Source organism: Myxine glutinosa, chromosome 1 (genome assembly GCF_964187855.1).
Source record: "Myxine glutinosa chromosome 1, kmMyxGlut1.1, whole genome shotgun sequence".
NCBI classification, from domain to species: domain Eukaryota; kingdom Metazoa; phylum Chordata; class Myxini; order Myxiniformes; family Myxinidae; genus Myxine; species Myxine glutinosa.
Window position 1 is genome coordinate 151885 of NC_136261.1, and position 7581 is coordinate 159465.

Consider the following 7581-nt stretch of genomic DNA (forward strand, 5'->3'; position numbering starts at 1 on the left):
CATTTTGAAGGTCATTCAATTTTGACCAAAAGGTAAAATTTTCAAGTTTCAGTTACCATATCGAGTAGTACCTCAAATTGAAGCCCTTGTTGAGTGCTTTCCAAACATATAACCAGTTTGACAATGTGACGTCATTTGACGGCGTTATGACGAAAAAACTGCACTTTTCATGTATATTGTATTGCTTTAGTTCGCATTGTTTAGGTCACTCTGTAGAGCACAGTTCCCTTTGGAAACTCTTGTAAGTTCGCATATCAGAGTCTTTTAGAGATACCCTTTAGCACACAAAATTATGAAGGTCAAGGTCAAAGGTCAAGGTCACTTTGCGGCCAATCATGGAGGTCGACGAAACACTAATTGTTTGAGTAACTTTGATCGGATCGTCTCCAAACTTCATGGGAATCTAGTATATGGTCCGGCGCTCAGCTGATTAGTTTTTGGTGGCGATCGGCCTTGACCTTCATGGTTAGCGCTGGAGGTCGAAAATTATTGACCCCAAGGTCAAATTTTGAAATCGTAGGTACCATATCGAGTAATACCTCATATGAATGCCCTTGATGAGTGCTTCCCAGATCTGTAAACAGTTTGACGCTATGACGTCATTTGATGACGTCATGACGAAAAAACGGAATTTTCATGAAAAAATTATTTCCTCAGTTCTCATCAAAATCTTTCAATATTTCATGTGCGTTGGTCATGAAGACATACTATTCACCATACGAAATTATTAAGGTCAAGGTCAAAGGTCAAGGTCACTTGGCAAGATACGGTTCACCCTGTGGGTGACATATGTTTATTTATCTATCACTGTTCCTACTTATTTTAGAAAGCATATTGCTCATTTCAGATGTCGTAATTTTGAAGTGCATGTCACATAAGTACATTCGAGATGAAGCTGGAGTGTCTCAGTATTGCCACACCATACATGATGTATTTAATACTGAACAAGAGTTCCATGTCCTTTTCAAGTGTAAGTTTCATTCTGATATCCCAATTCTAATTAAATATTCTAATTTATTTTTTAGAATTTATTTTAATTTATCTAATTTAGATATTCTAATTAAATATATTGGTGTACATGTATGAAACTGCAACTAATTTGAAAATTTCAACAGTACGATGTCAATTAATGATATTGTTTTGAAGGGTCTCGGGACGTATTCATAGTATGTACAGAAAAGGAAAAAACAGTCACTCATTTAAATATGACATGTTCAAACACACTATATATTTTGAAAGAGATGTGTTTTATCCTCCGTTTCTATGTTAAAATCCTTCCTTCATTGCATCGTTCATCCCATTCTGGGTGTCAGATTGCCCATTCTCTGTTTAGGACATTTCATAACGTGTGTTTTTCAAATTTACGCACAAATGTCGTGGGTTGGGGCACAAAAATGCAGATATAGCAATATGTTTCTCGCCATTTAAAATACTAGGGCATGCCCGTACGTGGGTGCCTGTTCCTTGCCAAAAAAAAAAAAAACCGCTACCCGTACGCTCTACCCCGCCCGTACGCCCGTACGCCCGTAAACAAAAAAAACAACGCTCTTCGCTTCCGCCCTTCGCTCTGACTGAATTGGGAGAAATAATGCGCATAAGAAATCGAGAAATTATTATTTTCTCCGGAAGAAATCGAATTACGAACCGTAATGGCACACGCGCTTGGCTCGGCTCCCTCTCACATCGGCCACGCCTACGCAACAAAGCGTTCTGTGATTGGCTGCCGGAAGTGAAGTCTTCACTGTCCGGAATGTCGCAAATCGCAGTTACGATGAATCGCAAATTAGTTTTAATTAGTTTTAAAACATAGTTTAACGGCAACATAGTTTTCCAACGTGAAATAAATGAATACGCTCTTAAATGTGCCGTCCGAGGCAGAGTCTGTTCGCCACGTTCGGCACACGTGATAGCTCGCTGCTCTCTGATTGGTTGAATCGTTTTTTGGACATAGCTCGGTAACTACTTCTCCGATTAATATGAAACCTTGAAAAGGCACATCCTCGGGTCCCCAGCAATATACCTGGCAAGTTTCAAGTATATCGGACCGGTAGTTGTCGAGAAACAGCGGTCACAGACAAACATACAAACATACATACATACATACATACATACATACATACAAACATACACACAGAGATTAGTGGAATTATAGATAGACTAGGGCATGCCCGTACGTGAGTACGTGGGTACGTGGGTGCGAGTACGGTGACAATCCCCCCCCCCCTCTATTTACATGAAATGGTTTGGTCCATGAAATGTTTTGGTCCATTCGCAACGCCAAAGCGAACGGCGAACGCTTTACATGAAATGGTTTGGTCCATGAAATGTTTTGGTTCATTCGCAACGCCAAAGCGAACGGCGAACGGCTTGCGAGTACAGTGACAATCCCCCCCCCCCCCCCCCTCTATTTACATGAAATGGTTTTTATTAGTTTTAAAACATAGTTTAACGCCAACATAGCGCCAACATAGTTTGCAAACGTGAAATAAATGAATACGCTCTCAAATGTGCCATCCGAGGCAGAGTGTGTTCGTCACGTTCGGCACACGCGATAGCTCGCTGCTCTCTGATTGGTTGAATCGTTTTTTGGACATAGCTCGGTAAGTAATTGTCCGATTAATATGAAACCTTGAAAAGGCACATGCCCGTAGGGCATGCCCGTACTATATATAAGCTAGGACGTGCCCGTACGTGGGTGCCCGTTCCTTGCCAAAAAAAAAAAAAAAAAAAAATTTTGTGTAGGGGTGTGTGTGTGTAAACATCCTAGGGCGTGCCCGTACGTGGGTGCAAAAAAACATGCGTGCAAACAACAACAAAAAAAAACTTTGAAACCATGTGGCAGTAACGACCACAGAACCCCCCCCCCCTCTATTTACATGAATGGTTTGGTCCATTCGCAACGACCACAGAACCCCCCCCCCCCCTCTATTTACATGCAATGGTTTGGTCCATTCGCAACGCCAAAGCGAACGGCGAACGGCTAAATCGCCATAGCTCGGTAAGTACTTGTCCGATTAATTTCAAACCTTGAAAAGGCACATCCTCGGGTCCCCAGAAATATACCTGGCAAGTTTCAAGTATATCGGACCGGTAGTTGTCGAGAAACAGCGGTCACAGACAAACATACACACACACATACACACATACAAACACACAGAGATTACTGGAATTATAGATAGATAACTGTCTGACGTCAATTGGAATTTCGTCGAAAATGATGGATTGAATGCGTCCAAAATTGAGTCGGACGTTGCATGAAACTACTACACAAGGGCACTTTACCGGGCGCGCTTTTCTCAACCTTCTAACCCTAACGTAACCCTAAAACCCTCAGTAATCTGCTATCTACCCTCATACAAATGACGTACATAACAATATTGGCGATATTAATGCACTTTTCTTCAACAGGTGATTAGATTAGTTTGATTATAAGTTCAATCTTGTACACTTCAACTCTTCCATGCTCTGCAATAATTTGTGTGATTTTATTTTAAATGGTGTCACAGCTTGTAATTGATTTTGCATTACAAATGTGGCTCACACACCTATGGCTAAAATAACACAGTTATAACACACACAGAACACAGAGTCTGAGTTCACAACAGAGTACCTCGCGCTCCGGGACCACCGCCAGGCCGATCCGGCCCAGGACGCCCGACGCCGACGCGCCGCGAGAGGACGCGGGCCCGCCGGCCGAAGGACGGGGCCGGGGACCCAGAAACCGGCACCGGCGAGTTTCCCGCTGCCACCCGAGGCGCACGTTAGACCCCCGACGAGACGCGCGCGGTGACGGTCCGAGCGTCGCGCCGACCGCGGCCCCGCCGGCACCGCCAAGAACCATCGCCCCGCCGCGACCACGGTTGCCCGCGGAGGACGACGGGACGGGGAGGCTCGTGGGAGCCGGCGGGGATGCGCGACCGGCAATGACGACGAGCGCAGAGGCGGTCTCGACAATGGTCGTCAGGAAGGACAACATCCTAAGTAGGTAAGCGAAGGACGTCTTTAGTATTAGACAGGAAGGTACTCGAAATGGGTCCACCATTCCATTTGTTTGCTTGTTTGCTAGTTTCCGTGCATTGATTGGTAGGCCTAAAATACCAGGTGGCGAACTGTATGTTAAATTTCTCTTGTTTTGAGAGAGAATTTGCTTTGAACAACACGTCGCACAAAGGTGTGTGTGTGGACAGGTGCACGAAGTTTGATCCAAATATAAAACGTTTTACAAGGACTCGTGTGAGATAGCCGTGCGTAGGATGCCCGAAGCAATCGGGCAATGCAGATACGGCGAATGCTAAAGCGTGAAACCAGTAAATTCCACATTCCCATGACACCTTGAGTCGCACATCATGGACAGACAGCATGCGGTGAGGAAACAGCGAGAGCAACGTGGTGACAGCGAGTGGCCATCGGCGAAAGCAATTGAACCTGTGCAGCCGTACTCGTGCTGGTACTGTCGCCCACTCAATCGGAGGAGATTTATTGCCAACGTGACGCGGCAAGCGGGGAGAGATCGTCGGAGCGACGAGCGTACTTGTGGAGGATGCGTGGTGGTGGGTATGCGAGTCGAACGGTTTGCCTAGGAACGAGCCGATGGAGGGAAGGAGGGAGGAAGGGAGGGCGGCGAGCACTTGGTTTGAGGGACTGTGGAGGTTTGTTTGGCGAACAAGAAAAGCAACACCGCAACGTACGTGCGTCCGTACAGACACGTCTCCGTGCGCACACACACTCACCCACACCCGACGCGATAAGCGCCGGGCGCAGCGGCATTGGCGGCAGCCTAGAGGCGTTCGGTGTCGCCGTGACGCTTTCGTGCGTGCAAGGAAGCGTGGGCAAACGAAGAGAAAAGAAGACGCGCGACCAACGCCGGATGGCAGAGTGCCGGCAGCAGAGGCTCCCCGGTCCGGTCCCGTCGGCCTGTAGACGGTCGGTCGACCCGGAACGTTGGAGCTGAGCTGCGACGCTCGTCGACGGCCACGTCGTTCGTCGTGGACGGCCGACCCGCGACGGCGAGCTGGGTGTACAAGGCGTGCGTTCGCTCGCTCGTCATTGTCGCTCTCGTCGTGTGACGAAACATTAGCTCGAAGGATGACTTTCAATAGATCGCAGCGACAAAGCTGCTCTGCTACTGACGACACCCCGAGCCGTAACCAAGTCGTTTACGAGTTATTCGGCGCATGGCGCCCCACCGTCGTGCTGTGCAAGCGGCAAGCTCGGAGAGGGTCGCGCTGTGCAAGCGGCAAGCTCGGAGAGGGTCGCGCTGCACGATTCATAGGGCGACCCTCAAAACCGATGCCGTGCGGAGGACCGCGCCGGAGGCCGCCCTCGGAGGGGGCCACCGGCTCGAAAGAGTTATGCTGTCCCGGCCGAAGCCCCACACGCAACAGCATCGCCGTGCCCAAGGAGGGATTCTGACTTAGAGGCGTTCAGCCATAATCCCTCAGAGGGTAGCTTCGCGCCGCTGGCTGCTCAGCCAGATGCACGCGCCAAGTGTCTGAACCCGCGGTTCCTCGCGTACTGAGCGGGTTTGCTGTCCCGGCGACAATAGCATCAGTAGGGTAAAACTAACCTGTCTCACGACGGTCTAAACCCAGCTCACGTTCCCTGTTAGTGGGTGAACAATCCAACGCTTGGCGAATTCTGCTTCGCAATGATAGGAAGAGCCGACATCGAAGGATCAAAAAGCGACGTCGCTATGGACGCTTGGCCGCCACAAGCCAGTTATCCCTGTGGTAACTTTTCTGACACCTCTTGCTTAAAACCCAAAAAGTCAAAAGGATCGTGAGGCCATGCTTTCACGGTCTGTATTCGTACTGAAAATCAAGATCAAGCGAGCTTTCGCCCTTCTGCTCCACGGGAGGTTTCCGTCCTCCCTGAGCTCGCCTTAGGACACCTGCGTTACCGTTTGACAGGCGTACCGCCCCAGTCAAACTCCCCGCCCGGAACTGTCCCCGGAGCGGGTCGCCCGGGTCGCTGTCCGACGTGACGCGCGCCCGTTAAGACGCGCGCCTCGCGCGGCCGACCCCTGGGCTTCGCACCAGAAACGCGGGACCCCCCGACCAGGGGGCCCGCACTTCCCGTCTCACCGGGTTAGTAAAGGAATGGTAAGAGTAGTAGTATTTCACCGGCGGCTCCGCATCGGCGATGCCGCGCGCCCCGCACCCCTCGCGGGGCCGGACGTCACGGGCCCCGGCGGGCCTCCCACTTATTCTACGCCTCTCAAGTCCCTTCACAGAGTCGGGCTAGAGTCAAGCTCAAAAGGGTCTTCTTTCCCCGCTGATTCCGCCAAGCCCGTTCCCTTGGCTGTGGTTTCGCTGGATAGTAGATAGGGACAGTGGGAATCTCGTTCATCCATTCATGCGCGTCACTAGTTAGATGACGAGGCATTTGGCTATTTTCAGGGTGGCATAGTTACGACCCCTCCTGGGTATGCGCAACCGACACAATCTCGGTCTTTGAGGCCGGCCGATAGGCACCGTGTGACCGGCCAATTAGTGGAGTTTGTCCGCACAATGTGGGCGCTTTCAGGATGAACTTTAGCCGGGGAGCGTTTGGGCGCCCCGGTCTGATACTGCCGCCCACGCGCAGAACAACTTGTGAGTGCACGTGGGTCCCGGCGGTCCTCTTGGCCTAGCGCTACCATGTTTAGACAGCGAAAGTCCGTCCCCGGGCACCACGTCTGGCTCGCTTATTCAGTGAGCATGGCGACGTGGGCACGGTAGGACACCCGCGGAGCCCCGGCGGACCGGGGACGCGCGAGCCTACGCGTTAGCGTGCTACGGCGGAATCAACGGCTTCGGCCACGGCCGGGCCGATAGTCGGCCCGGTCGCACCGGAAATGAGCTGGTTCGACGCCCGCGCTAGAGAGGTCGCGGGCGACTGAGATGTATTAACAAATTAGTTAACTAATTTGAGATGTCCGATTCCTAGTGTTTGGAAATTTGGAAGAGCTTGACCCTAGCCTTTCCCTTGCGAGGGCAAGGAGGAACTTAACGCTTAACACTTAAGCTTAGTTTGAAGTACACCCTGACCAGCGCTCACGGTGGGACGGCAAGGCAACCAAAAGGGATGAGGTTCTCCTGACCACGTGGCCCTCGATCTGGGAAGCGAGAGGCGTTCCATTAGTGGACGCGCCCCTCACGCCCGACTTTTGGGCGGCCCCGGCAGGCCGTTTGTTTTGACGTTCCGTGACAGGTCCCGCACCCCCACCTCCGGGCCGACCGGGCGACCGGAATGAATCCCGGTGTCCCGATCCGAACCTTCAGAGCGGGCCGGCTGGGGAGTGCCAGGCACCCCGTACCTGCACTTTCCGTCCCTGCGGTCCCAAATACCAGAACCACCCGATGGTGGGTTTCGATGTGGTGTGGTTTGGTAGGTCTCGATGGGCGATGAGAGGCGTGTGTGGGTAACGTCGTCGCCACGGCCGACCCGGAACGTCAGGAAACAGTTCCCTCTGGCGAGCCGGCCGCACCCGTTGCGGGCTGCGACGCGCGCCCTTACCGCACACTCCCGAAATTTTGGCTTGTCCAAACCAGGCTCTCCGTATTGCCGAACTCGTTCCCAAGACTTGCCCCTTATGCTAGT

General features: G+C 51.3%; 1 pseudogene; it reads right to left on the minus strand.

Moving 5' to 3' along the window:
- Positions 1 to 5067: 5067 nt before the first annotated feature.
- LOC144889981 (28S ribosomal RNA) lies at positions 5068 to 6280 on the minus strand (annotated as a pseudogene).
- Between the last annotated feature and the right edge of the window lie 1301 nt (positions 6281 to 7581).